This window comes from Elgaria multicarinata, chromosome 1, assembly GCF_023053635.1.
Source record: "Elgaria multicarinata webbii isolate HBS135686 ecotype San Diego chromosome 1, rElgMul1.1.pri, whole genome shotgun sequence".
Taxonomy (NCBI): domain Eukaryota; kingdom Metazoa; phylum Chordata; class Lepidosauria; order Squamata; family Anguidae; genus Elgaria; species Elgaria multicarinata.
In genome coordinates, this window is record NC_086171.1 from 211881799 (window position 1) to 211896859 (window position 15061).

Sequence of the window (15061 nt, forward strand, 5' to 3'; positions counted from 1 at the left end):
TTTAGCCCCTACTTTTTGAGTGTATCTTCCGAGCCACCACTGGGGCACAGGAGCAGGATTTTAAAGAAATGCTTACATTTGCGTAAGCTTTAAAGATAAAGACACCAAAATTGGCACAGTAATAGATATGAGGGAGAGCTTTAAGCATACCAAATTTGAATTGAATTGGGTCATCCATTGATTTTTTAAATGATTTTTTTTACATTTCCCCCCCTTAAACTCACTTCCTGGTATGCAAAGGATCGCTGTCGCCCAGTAGCAAAAACAACAACCGCGAAAGCTTAGCGCTATGGGGATAATTTGAGGGAAGCAGGGACGTGGGATGAAGCTTAGAAAGACTGACAGCCTAGAAAAGCTCAACAGCTCATCATTTTTTATCATCCTGGTTACGACTGCAATAGGGTGGTTAAGGGATATGAAGGCTTTCCCATTGAAATCTATGGAAGGTGCAGTCCAATTCTATTCATGTTTACTCAGAAGCATGTCCCACTGTGTCCAGTGGATTTACGCCTAGGTAAACATGCATAGGATTACAGCCTTAAAAATACTTAATGTTGGCTGAATCATATTTCCCACACGCATTCACGTGCACACCGAGACAGCCATTTTTGGGGTGTCCTGTGCATACACTGATTTAACAAGCCAGTTAAATAGCACATAAGTCTCTGTCTTCCAGAACACAATACAGAAGGCATGTCCTAGCATTTCAAAAATGTAAAAAGCCCACACCCCAAATCGGGATGGCAGATAGTAGGTTTGTATCTATGGGTAGGTCACTGGGTGATATGCAGTAGACATTGCCAAGGATTTCTGACTCCCAGTAGTTTAATAAATAACAGAAACAAAATGACTCTCTACCATCACCCTAAATTAGACTGCTGAAGTGAGAAAAGCTTGAGGTAGCCAGGAATGGATTTTTGTGCAGAAGGGCTGTGACCGCCTTTCAGTTCTGGTACTCAAAACAAATTCTTTAATTCTGCGGGTTTGTCTTTCGCACCAGGCTCCAGTTGGTGGATCTCAGGGTTTTAGAGGGAGGGGGGCCGGAAACAACATCGATCTTGCAAAACTGAAACCTGCCCATCTAAGAAATCTAAGATTTGTAGGCGTTTCTGTTCTATTTTCCACCAGATGGAGTACTTAACACATAGAGCTTTTCCCGTTAGTAATCTTTCTGATAGGTGGTTACAGGTCGCAAAAGAAGCGAAGGGTTACTCTTTGGATACTCCCATTTAGTATGCTGGCCCAGTTTCCTGAGCAGATGATGTGAAGGCTTCATACCCTTTTTCTATTTCTTTTCTTTCTTTTCTTTTTCCTTCTTTTAAAAACCTCTGGCCGAAATTAATTCAGCCCTCAAGGGGATAAGTTCTTCACAGCTTGAGTAGAATCCTATACGCTTTTCAAGCAAGCGATTTTAGCCTAGCTTTGTACGGCAACTGCCCTGGCTTCTCATCTAAGAGGCCTTTATGGGGAAAAAAATCAATATCATATCTTAGTCCTTCTGTATGAAGTTTAAATTTAATCTATGTGGATGATTTTTCCCCCTAAGCATTGCTTATTTAAGAAATAATACCCAGAGCTGAGGTGTACAGAGAGCAATAAACCAACCCTGTCCTTCATTAAATGCTAGAGCAAAGGTGTTTAATCTGACAGCAGACTCCATTTATATATCGTAAGTTTGTTCTGCTGCCGTGAAAATTGATGCTATTGTCAAATGAGAGAGCAATTTCACGGATATATTCCTTTTCAAGAGAGGTTTCTTTGAGCCTGGTCGTTCTAGTCTGTTTTCTTTCCACTGGAAGTTACATGTAGTTCACCTTCTGTGATTCCACACCCATAGAAAGACCTATGCTGAATCAGACTAACATGCATCTAAGAACATAAGATCTATGCTGGATCAGACCAAGGGACCTAGTCCAGCACTCTGTTCACACAGTGGTCAAACAGCTGTTCACCAAGGACCCACAAGCAGGACATGGTGCAACAGCATCCTCCCACCCATGTACCCCAACACCTGATGTATATAGGCTTACTTCCTCGGACACTGGAGGTAGCACATAGCCCTTGATAGCCTTCTCCTCCAGAAATGTATCCAACCCCCTTTTAAAGCCATTCAAATTGGTGGCCATCACCACATCTTGTTTGTTTATTTATTTATTTATTTATTTATTACATTTCTATACCGCCCAATAGCCGGAGCTCTCTGGGCGGTTCACAAAAATTAAAAACATTCGAAGTACAAAACAACAGTATAAAACCATACTATAAAATACAATATAAAAGCTCAACCAGATCAAAACAGCAGCAATGCAAAATTTCAAATTTAAAACAACAAGTTAAAATTTATTTATAGACTGTTCAAATGCTGGGAGAATAAAAAGGTCTTCACCTGGCGTCTAATAGCATATAATGTAGGTGCCAAGCGAACCTCCTTAGGGAGCTCATTCCACAGCCGGGGTGCCACAGCAGAGAAGGCCCTCCTCCTGGTAGCCACCTGCCTCACCTCCTTTGGCAGGGGCTCACGGAGAAGGACCCCTGAGGATGACCTTAGGGTCCGGGCAGATACATATGGGAGGAGGCGTTGTGGTAGTGAATTCCATAGGTTAACTATCCACTATGTGTAGAAGTATTTTCTTTTATCCATTCTGAATCTCCCACTAATCAGCTTCGTGGGATGACCCCATTGGGTTCTAGTATTATGGGAGAGGGAGAAAAATCTATATTTCTAAATCTGTGCTCTGGATGGGGGATAATGAACAGTCCCAACTGGAGGCTGAAACCATTTTGTCTGAACAGTGTGAAAACGGGAGTTGAAAGAAAAAGCACCTGTTTGGGATTTTGCTTTCTGAGAGTTGGTTTTGGGCACAATTCTGTGGATTTGCCTAAGGACCACAGGATCACTCTCTCCAGTATGTGGGGCACTGCACTGATGTTGCGTTGGGCAGATTATCACCGCTGTTCTGTGTGCCTCTGTCTGTCATGCCTGCTCAATGTGTAAATTTCTAAATAGGCCTGTTATTGCAAACACACCAGTCAGCTCTCATCCTATCTTCATTAAAGGAAACCTAACATAGCGACCCTGCGGAGGCCCTATGGGGAGATCAGGCACAGAGCCACCGCTGCACCCTGAGTGCTGGCTGAACGCAAACAGGCAGGGTGTGAGTCCCCACCTCCCCAAACCCAATTTTTCTGGCGGATTCCCCCCCACCCCACCCCACCCGGTGCAGTACTGACAGCAGCCCAAGTCTGGCGTAGGTTGGAGGCGCAATCCAGGGAGCTCACTGGGGAATGGAGGGGCTTTGGATCCAAACCACCTCTGCCCCACAACATGCCCCATTTGGGGGGCTTCTCCTGGTACCTACAAGTGGGAGCACTGCTGGCGGTAGCTTTCTGCAAACATAACTGGGGCTTCAGGGTGGGTGCACCACCACCCCCTTGATGGTGGAGCTCGGCCGAGGGGAGCCTCTACAGTACCCTAACCCCCTCTAGCCAGTGGATCCGGTGGTTAGGATTGCACAGTTAGTCTGTAAAAGCGGCCCTAAATTTTCAGAAAAGGAAGCCCACAAAACAACACTTTGAAGGGAGCCACAGGATGCTTGTGAAGCTTTTATATTTCAGTTCCTCCATTTCAGGTTGAGCACAAAAGGAGATCGCAAGTGAGACGTTAATAGCTTCCAAGGAACTTTAAATGGCACATAAAGATACCTTAGTGGCACAGACATTATAATGCAGCAAGGGTCGTAATTAGGTTCCTTTGTAAACTGCCACTTGACTGGTCACCTGTGGCGAGTGGAAATGACCTCCAGGCAATCAGACATTGGAAGCTGTTCCTTTTTCAGACTGCCAGTGTGCCGCAAATGACTTGTTGTACTATACCTGGACAGGCAGGCTCATAACAATGGTCGTGGTGGGCTAGTGACTTTTGTGGTCTTATATGCCAGGCTGTGTCACCTTTTGCCGCCATTTTGTTTTTTATTGAAGATGCGCGCATGAGCGCTCCAACAATAAGGTCAGTTGTTGTTTTTTAAAAATGATCCCACCCACTCCACCCCCGATGGGCACGGAGCACCTGAAGAGCTCTGTGCCCGGTTCCCAGCGCCTCACATTTACTCATGAGGAGCCGGGAAGAAACCGGGGCAGCCGCCCACACTTCCAGCAGTCTCAGGACAATCCCAAGACTGAGGGGGAAATCGGGCTAAAAGCCATCCGGGGAATTCCGGGGAAATGGAGAGATCATCCCTCCCTGCCCCCCGGATCCCGTGTGTGTCATGTGGACACACAGGGATGATCCCGGGGCGATCCCCGGGATAAGGCATGGTCTAGACATGCCCTGTATTTCCAGTCATTTCCCCTCTGGTTTATTTCCAGGTGAAAATCCAGAGTTCCGAATATAGGTGGTGGAATTCTGCGCATAAACCATTTCCTTAAAACGTCATCATACTTCCCCACAGTTGCACAATTGTCAGAATGTCTCCAATGAAACCAATCCAGAGCACGAAAGAGTCTGCATCCTAAAATACCTGTTGGGGAGCTCTGAAGGTCCTTGGGGTAAGAGGGTCTTTTGCAGTAGGTTGGGTTTTATTTTTGCTACCCACACGGGTCACTGCAGCCCTCGTCAATCTCCCTATTGATTTTAATTATTGCTATGGGTCCCGTTTCATCATTTCACTATGCACTATTTCAGAAATGAAAAGGGAGGATAGGGGGATTTGAAAACACCCTGCTCTTTCAAAATTAGTTTTCCCAAGGGCGGGGGGGGGGGGGAATGAAACAATGTCCTGCCCATCCTCACCAAACGGATTCCAAATCAGAGTGAAGTGGATTCTGTAACCAACTGTATTCCCCACTTATTGGACAGTTTACAGGGCAGTCTTATACATGACAATTCAAAAGTAAATCCCATTGAGGAACTGGAAAATGAAGGAGGTATGCCACCTAAGACTCTGTCTGTACGTAGTCCATCAGCAATAACTGCACAGGGGTGTTTGTAAAACCCATCCAGATGTGTGGCCATGTTGGCTGTGGATTAATGGAGTTGGAGACCAAGGCCTAATCTACACCAAGCAGGATATTGCACTGTGAAAGCGGTATATCAAAGGCAGGAGCCACACGACTACTTTATAGCAGTATTGAAGTGCACTGAAATTGAAATTGAGAAATTGAGAGTCCAGTGTTGGATCCTGGAATGGATCCTGGATATGTTTCCAGGGATTTACTAATTGCTGAGGAGCTGGAGGAATCAGAAGACTCAGCAGAAAACTTAAAGGTCAACGTTGCACCTGGACATTGATGTCATGATTGAATAATTGGTGACTTGATTGTTTCAATTAAGGGATTGCAAGCAGTTGCATCACTGTACAGTTAGCCTATAAAAAGGATTGTATTCCCATGTACATGTATCAGTAATTATCAGAAATGATCACTCTATCAGAGCTGTATTGACTGACCGTATGTAAGTATTTGTATTTGTGATTGCCATAACTAAATTATATTTTTATATGCCAGTAAAGGTTTCTTTAAACCTACTGAAAGTCTCAGTCTTAATCTGTGTCTGTGCTGACTTTGCTGGAAACCGCTGCAAAACTCTGTTATAAGGTTATTGGCCAGAAGCCCAGTCTGGCAATAACTAAAATAAGGTTGTAAATATTAGACCATCATATCCCAACATCCAGAGTATACCCTGACACTTCCAAAATGCTCAGTCGACTTAGGTGATAAACAATGAAGCGATGTGCCTTCGTGTCTATCCTGGTTAGAGTGTAGGACTGGGAGTCGGGAGATCCGGGTTCTAGTCTCCACTCGGCCGTGGAAATCCACTGGGTGACTTTGGGCCAGTCACACACTCTCAACTCAACCCACCTCACAGGGTTGATGTTGTGAGGATAAAGTGGAGACGAGGAGGGTTATGTACGCCGCCTTGGGTTCCTTCCAAGAAAAAAGTCGGGATATAAATGCAATAATAAAAATAAAATAAATAAACACAAAGCAGGTGTGTTTGAGGAAAAAGCAACATGTGACCATGGCAGAGAAGGAGCCAAGAGATCAGGACAGCCTTGAGCAGCCGGCCAAGAGGCGTTCTTTTCAAATTCAAAAAGGAGGGGAGGGGAGAAAGGGATCAGAGTATTTTGGGGTGTTTGAGCACTTTTCCACAACAGACAAGGGGTTTTAATGGGGTATTTTCAGATTTCCCTGTCACATGCTGTATCCTGCTTGGTGTAGATTAGGCCCAACACACCTGGAAAAAAACAGCATTGGGGAAGTCTGGTATAAGCAAATGGGATGAACGCTGTTTTGTGATCAGGAACTTTTATTCATTCGTATATTCATTTATGTTGTTCAACACTGTATCATTTATTTTTCAAACTTTTATGCTGCCTTTCTGAACATTTGGCAAAAGAAAATGAAGGTAAAACCCTTCAGGAGGAAAAGAAAAGCAAAGCACAGTTTTGGTTCTACCTCATCTGAAGTGAACGGATCAAACAATTTTTAAAACATCAATCCAAAATAGAAATAACAAAGGACCTTAAATAATGCCTACCTCTGAAGAGAGAGACCCAAAACTGCTTTGAAGATAATGGAAAAGGCCCTGATTCATGCTGTAACAGATTGACAGCCCAATCCTATCTGTGTCAACTCCGAAATATGTTCCCATTGACTTGGATGAATGAGCTATGTAGCAAGCTATGTAGAGTTTTATTAATTAGCAAGGCTTCAAAACCCTGTAGCTGAATTGGGACTCAACTTGCAGGTGGGTTGCTACTAAAGCGAATAGGCTATCTTGGTCTGGGCTGAAGGGTGGGCATTTATTTCTGAACAAATGAAAAATTGAACCAACTTGGCTTTGAACCTTTAGGCCTGCAGGCCAGATCTGGCTAACTTAGGGTCCCAATCCTGCCTTCACAGGTTCCCTGGAAGGTCACACTCTCTTTCCCTTGACTGGTATTTTATCTGGAATTTTCATGGCTTTTGTATGATTTTCCTCCATTCTGGTCTCCCTTAAATGAGTGATTTATTGCACGCTCGTGATTGGCCACTCACAGAAGTTTTCGGGTCAATTTCAGGATGTCATCAACAACCAGGTGTCTCTCGCAGAATCCTCTAGAAATCTAGGGATGAAAAGAAACACTTTTAAAGTGGTTATAGCCGGGAATCAGCAGGATCTTCTGTCACTAGATGGCGCCATCTCAATAGAACTCAATGGAACTCAAGGAAGGGAAGTATTCAAATCAAGCCCTTTGTCACCCTCTCCTCCCATGTAATGCAGTCCATAACAATCGTGCCAAAGAACCAGGAAGCAGAAAAGCCCCGGGTAAACAATGTGATTTCCCATAATGTAGAGACACTCTCTAAAAGGCTGAAATGCCCCTCCTAACGCTTCGTGACTGGCAGTAAGAGCTTTCAACTAAAATATGCTGGTATTTTTAGTATTTGTTCCCTGCCCCTTTTGCCTTCTGTCCATCGCTAGACTGCGGCCTCAAAGAGCATCTTCAACATGGAATTTGGACCTCAGGCTGAAAGACGTTCAACACCCCTGAACTAGGGCCTATTTGGTTCAATTTTCATTTTTTTTCTGAAACAAACGCATTGGGGAATGAATGAGTACCAATTAATATGTTTGAACTGTGCCTTTCTTCCTTATTCATACCATTTGGGGATGAGATAACTATATTTGTCCGGGAACAGCAGGAACAGAGCTATTTTCACCCCAAATGTCTCAGATGGTGCATCATTCTGGGGTATTCCTGAGAAATAGATAGCAGCCCCTACAAATAAATGGCTCCCATCACTGGGAGCTGCTGTTTTTCCCCTGGAATGTCCTAGAACAACTCAAAAACTGGAGTACTCTGGGAAAATAAAATAGCAGCCACTAAGAAAGGCTTCTGAAAACTGCTCCGATCCCGCCACCACAGGAAGTGACAAAATAGTCAAAGGAAGTAACTGTCCCACAAAAGACAACAAATGTGAGCAATAAATGAAATATTATTTTGATGAATTAATCATGGAAAAAGTAGGATTTTAACAAAAAAAAAAGAGGACTAACAAGGAATTCTTGCACGCCTCCAGTCTGGCTTCTAGAAAACCTCATTGCTTCTAAGTTTTGAAAGAAAGGCAACCCCTTTTAATCAACAAAACTGAAGGGAAGGAAAGAGAGGAAACAACTCGAAATTCTGTGTTGGTATCAAAGGAGGTTTCAATGTCGCCGGTAATGAGTTGGTGCTCCCTCCTCTGGACTCTGAGTGGTTCTGAGAATTCGTTTGTTCTCTGCTGAAATCAGTGACATTCTTATTCATTATTATTTGCTCAGTGCTGGCAGGCTGCCCAGGACTTTGCCGCCAATGTGTTAAGACCTGGAACATCAATAAACAAGTGACATTCTCCCCACCCTAGCATCGGAGAGAGAAATCGGGATGCAGAGAGACCGTGGCGAGGTTTTCAGCTCAAGCGTTTCGCCAAGGAAAATAATGTTACGGGGCAGCTCTGGGAACAGCAGGTTCTACCGACATAAGCGCACTGTCTCTTCCCACAGGTCCTCTGACTGCGCCAGAGGACTCAGGGGTCATAGAATCATAGAATAGCAAAGTTGGAAGGGGCCTATAAGGCCATCGAGTCCAACCCCCTGCTCAATGCAGGAATCCACCCTAAAGCATCCCCGACAGATGCTTGTCCAGCTGCCTCTTGAAGGCCTCTACTGTGGGAGAGCCCACAACCTCCCTCGGTAACTGATTCCATTGTTGTACTGCTCTAACAGTCAGGAAGTTTTTCCTGATGTCCAGCTGGAATCTGGCTTCCTTTAACTTGAGCCCGTTATTCTGTATCCTGCACTCTGAGAGGATCGAGAAGAGATCCTGGCCCTCCTCTGTGTGACAGTATTTGAAGAGTGCTGTCCTGTCTCCCCTCAATCTTCTCTTCTCCAGGCTAAACGTGCCCAGTTCTTTCAGTCTCTCTTCATAGGGCTTTGTTTCCAGACCCCTGATCATCCTGGTTGCCCTCCTCTGAACACGCTCCAGCTTGTCTGCGTCATTTTTGAATTGTGGAGCCCAGAACTGGACGCAATACTCTAGATGAGGCTTCAAAATGTGGCATGGGGGGGGTGGGAGAGAGATTGGGCCAGATTTTATTTCACTTGAGGCTTCTGCAAAATGCCCAAGCTGCAATCTCTGAGGCAGTTTGGGCCCTCTTCAAAACCAGTGTGATCCCACCCTTCACCCTACATCTGTGCAATTCATGGGGAACTGGGGTTGTTTAGCTTGGGGGAAAAGAGGCAAATTGGAGACCTGATAGAGATGTACAAAATTATGTATGGTGTGGAGAAAGTGGACAGGGAGACATTTTTCTCCCTGTCTCATAATATCATTATTTATTATTATTTATTACATTTTTATACTGCCTGATAGCCGAGGGTCATTGCAGAATTAGAACCATAAAAATACAGTAAGTATACAATAAATTAAAAACGTTAAAAACTAAGAGCGCAATATAAAATCAGATAAATTGCAGTCCAGGGAAAGCCTGTGTGAAGAGGTATGTTTTTAGGAGGCATTTAAAAGCTGTTACGTTTTCCGTCTCGCGAACTGCATGAGTTAGGGTTTGCTCGAAGCCAATGGGGTCATCCCATGAAACTGATTGGTGGGAGATTCAGGACAGATACAAGGAAGGACTGCTTCACATGGTGCATAGTTAAACTATGGAACTCGCTACCACAAGGTGTAGTGACGGCCACCATTTTGGATGGCTTTGAAAGGGGGTTGGATAAATTCCTGGAGGAGAAAGCTAGCAATGGCTACTAGCCCTGATGGCTTTGTGCTACGTCCGGTATCAGAGGCAGTAAGCCTGTGTGCACCAGTTGCTGGGGAACATGGGTGGGAGGGTGCTGTTGCTCCATGTCCTGCTTTGTTGGTCCCTGGTTGATAGTTGGTCGGCCACTATGTGAACAGAGTGCTGGACTAGACGGACCCTCGATCTGATCCAGCAGGGCTTTTCTTATGTTCTTAACTTGCAGGAAAGAGGTGCTAAAGAGTGAGCAGTCTCTGGTGAGGCAATTTGTGGGGCCCTCGTTACTGGCTGACATTGAGCTCTGATCCCCAAATACTAATTGCTGTGCCTCGGGGTCTCCAACATGGTGACACAAATGTGCTCAGTGCCCACCAGGCTCCCTGGGCATCCAGATTTTTTATTTCATTCCTTAAGATTTCTTAAAATTAAAAAGAAAACTTATTTATTTATTTTTTAAAAAATGGTTTGCTGGCATGGGGTAAAGGGAAGTGCTATATTTATTTGGGTTCGTTAGGGAGCTTTTGGGTTTTGAAGCTCAGAGCCCATCTCTACCTTGTATCAGGTTCTTGGACAAGTTACTTTTCTTTTCGCCCCACCAAACTGCATTCTCAGGATTGAGTGTTTGCGTCCACCACGGCAGTCATTTTATGGATCAGCACCTCCGCCCCGTGGCAACCATTTTGTGAGAGTGCTCAAAAAACTCACAAGATTCCAGATGTGTCCTCTGACCTGAACAGGTGTGATATGCAGTATCCTACCAGATATCCGTGTACCAAGTGCTGACAAGGTCCAGCCCCCAAGGACAGACAGAGGAACATTTTGGGAAGTACTGGTCCTCTGAGAACTGGTAATGCAGTGATAACCATCGCCGGCCTTGGCTTTCAAACATGAAATAGTTCAGCAGGGATGTGGGATGAGCTGTACAACTAGGGCTGTGCACCACCTCGGATCCGAACCCTGAATCTGAAGCGGATCAGGGTGATTCGGACCTCTGAATCACGGATCCGAGGTGGTTCGGGTGAAGGCCGAGGCGGCCTGAAGCTGAAGCCAATTGGCTGTGGAGCTTCAGGCCGCCTCGGCGCTTCGGAGCTGGCCTTCGGCGGGTCCCTTACCTGCTGCCTCCGCCTCTGCTGCGTGGCTTACTTCCGGTTTTATGTGTCAGCGGCAGTGGTAGCCGCTGGACACAAGGATGGAGGTGGTGGACAGCGGTGGCAGCAGGTAAGTGGGGAGGGGGGGTTACCTGCCGCCGCCGTCTGCCGCCGCCACCACCGTCCTTGCAAGGATGGTGGTGGCAGCGGGCAGCGGAGGCACCAGGTTAGTGGGGAAAGGGAGACTTTTCTGGGTGCCAGCTTCGGCACCGAGGCAGGTTGGGCAACCCCCGAGGCAGCCCCGAAGCGGATCGGGGCTGCTTCAGTGGCTCCGGATCAGCCTCTGAGGCGAACCGGGGGTGGGTGGGTACACAGCCCTATATACAACAGGGTCTGCAGACGCCGCCCAAAGGGCTTCAGTGCATTCCGAGACAGAATGAATTCAGGAATTCACGTGTCCAATCACAAATCCATTCCATCCTGTTTTCTGCGTATATATTTAAAAAAAAAAACAACTGAAATTAAATTGTACACATTTCGCTCTGAATTAAGGATGTTTTTGTATGCATTTCCACCTACAATGCAAATTGTCGCACACATCTTCTGGGGTGGGGGTTTGTGTAGTTATCAAACTTTACACTCCCCAAGGGCGTCATTGAACATCAAGAAGAGAACGGATTCTAGGCCTGGGCAAGATAAGAATAAGAAATCTGCGCTCTTAATGCCTCTCCCATTGTACAAAGCCACCAAACCGGAAAATAGATGCAGAGGGACAGATACCCACTTTTGGTAAACAGGATAGGTTCCATTAAATCAACTTAAGTGATGCCACTTAACGCTAGATGAGATGTGGCCCATGAAAAACAGCAATTTTCTCCCTGACAAAGGAAGGGGAAGGAATCCTAATAGATTCATCCCAGACAGAACAAAAGGCGTGTGTGTGCATTTCAATAACTTCAGATCTTTTTTCTTTCTTTTTTCTTTTTTGCTGATTAATTACAAAGCCTGTTCTACTTTCTTTCTTTTTTTCCCATTTGCAATTAAGAAATGGGGCAGATGGCGCAGGCTCCGTTTAAAAAGGGGACACATATAATAGCTGTGATTTCCTGCCTCAGAGGTCCAGAGATATCAAAAGGGTTTGACGAGAATGAAGAGATGAGACGGCGGAGATGCTGCCTTTGGTCAAAACAGAAACAGAAATGTCAGGGCTGAAATGCCAGGAGTTTTGAGCATTGGTGGAGCAACCATGAACCCACTACATCCTCTCTGTCATCAGACTCCCCAAGCCAATGACAGAGACCCATATGAAGACCCAGGTTTCTGCTTACAGATTACCTAGTAGGACTGGCATTCCTTGAACAGGTTGGAGGTTCAAGCGGAGTTACATTATGTCCACCCAGATGCACAGCCCTGTCCGCATCGCTGGATATCCGTTAGAGTGTAGTTGAGGTCAATGGAGCCCGGTGGCTCCGATGTCAGTGATACAGTGAATCCACTCAAGGTTTCAGCCAGAATTCTAAAGGAGTTACCTAAGTGCTCCCGATGGCATCCATGAATAGTTCCCATATGAAGAGCCTTACAGAATCCAGCTGAGAGTCTGTTTAGCCCAGTATCCTGCCTCCAACAGTGGCCAGCCGCATACTTCCAGGAAGTCCACAAACAAGACACAGAGGTCACAGTGTTCTTGCCCTGTTGCTTCACAGCAGCTATATTACCCAGAAGCATGCTGCCATTGCACACTGGAGATTCCATGTTGCTATCATAGAATCATAGAATAGCAGAGTTGGAAGGGGCCTACAAGGCCATCGAGTCCAACCCCCTGCTCAATGCAGGAATCCACCCTAAAGCATCCCTGACAGATGGTTGTCCAGCTGCCTCTTGAAGGCCTCTCGTGTGGGAGAGCCCACAACCTCCCTAGGTAGCTGATTCCATTGTCGCACTGCTCTAACAGTCAGGAAGTTTTTCCTGATGTCCAGCCGGAACCTTTAATAGACCCAGCCTCCATGCAATGTCCTAATTCCTTCCAAAGCCATTTAAAAGCCACCAGATCTTATAGTAAGGAGTTACCTAAGGGCACAATCCTACGGAATGAGGTCCGGGAATTCATAAGCCTCTAAGTTCCGAAGCTTATGTGTATCCAATGCAGAGCAAAAGGCACCTCGTGCCTCCTGCTCTGCACTTTAGCTAGACAGGCGATTTTGCCCGTCTAGCGGAGGCTTGGGGGAGAGAGAGGGAAGGAGGCTGGGGATAGCTGGGGATACCCCATAGCCCCTTGTCCCAGTTTCCTCCCCGGCCTCCAGGAACGCCTTCTTTTCCCCATCTCCGTACTCCATTTTGCAAGCGGGAAGAGAGAGCCAAAGCTGTTCTCTCCACAACGGCTACGAGAACATGTTTTCCTGGCTTGCAGCTTGGAACACGCTGTCTACAAGCGTAGAGCCAGGAAACAGAACAAACCTATGTGTGCCCCTCCCCCCCCCGTCCCCATCGCAGGTGCTGCTTCAGGGACATAGGATTCTCCCTCCATTAATAACATACAGAACAGGGGTGTTGGAACTCAGGTCCACGGGCCACATACAGCCTGCCTGAGGTCCCAATCTCGCCGTCTGGGGTCCACCAGATGGCCCCGCCCCTTCCCCCTTTTCCCTAACCACCAGATGTTTGGTGGTTTCCCAGCTTTTGGGCAGTTCTCCTTCCCACCCCCATTCTAAAACGTTGAAACGCCTCTCCACAGGCTTAATTATTGACAATACGAGCATTACTCCTGGCGAAGAAGGACACAAGAATTGATGTTATGCTAGAGAGGCATGGCATAAAAGCCCCACCCGGCGACACACACAAACACACACAGAATTCCACTGTCCTGATTTGTATTGGTCGCCCGTCTCTATGAATGCTTTTTGTTTAAAAAGAGGCATGGCTGTTCCTAACTCTGCTATTAATGTAATATACACTGTGGCCCTGGCCCTTGACCCAATAACAACAACAACAACAACAACAAGGAAGTGAGGCAGGTGGCTACCAGGAGCAGGGCCTTCTCTGCTGTGGCACCCCGGCTATGGAATGAGCTCCCTAAGGAGGTTCGCTTGGCACCTACATTATATGCTTTTAGATGCCAGGTGAAGACCTTTTTATTCTCCCAGCATTTTAACAGTCTATAAATAAATTTTAACTTGTGTTTTAAATTTGTAATTTTGCATTGCTGCTGTTTTGATCTGGTTGAGCTTTTATATTGTATTTTATATGATGGTTTTATACTGTTGTTTTATACTTTAATGTTTTTAATTTTTGTGAACCGCCCAGAGAGCTCCGGCTATTGGGCGGTATAGAAATGTAATAAATAAATAAATAAATAAATAAATAACAACAAGAACACTAAATAAAATATAATACATAAAATTAGTTAAAAGAGCATATAAAACCAATACAATATTAAAATAACAATCACAGCATCTTAAAATGCTTAGGTTTAAAATTCATCTGGGTAGGCCTGTTGGAAGAGACTAATCTTTATGGCTGTCTTAAACTCTGAGAAAGCATTAAACTGACGAATCTCCTCTGGTAGGCCATTCCACAGTCTGGGAGCGGCAGAAGAAAAGGTCCTCTGGGTAACACTTGCCAGCCTAGTTGTGGCTGACTGGAGTAAACCCTTCCCAGAGGACCTGAGTGTGCAGGGCAGATTGTACAGGAGAAGGCGATCCCACAGGTAACCTGGACCCAAACCATGGAGGGCTTCAAAGGTAATAACCAACACGTTATACTTTGCCTGGAAACTAATTGGCAGCCAGTGGAGTGATTTTAAAGTTGGTGCGATATGGTCACCCCTAGGTGTACCGGTGACCAATCTGGCTGCCATATTTTGAACTAGTTGAAGTTTCCGGACTAGGCACAAAGGTAGCCCCATGTAGAGCGCATTGCAGAAGTCGAAACTCAAAGTTACCAGCGCGTGCACTACCATCTTTAGGTCTTCCAACTCTAGGAAGGGGCGCAGCTGGTGTATCAACCAAAGCTGATAGTAGGCACTCCTGGCTGTCGGTTTGAGGGGACATTTGTGCACAGGTCTACTTCCAGCCAAACATGTACAGGGCGGCTCTTCAAATAGAGGACCATCCTCTGTAAAAGGGGACACATGGTCACTGTATAGGCTTCTGGCTACCATCATGCCAGGAACACTGTCACTGCCTATATATGTGAGGAAACTGGGA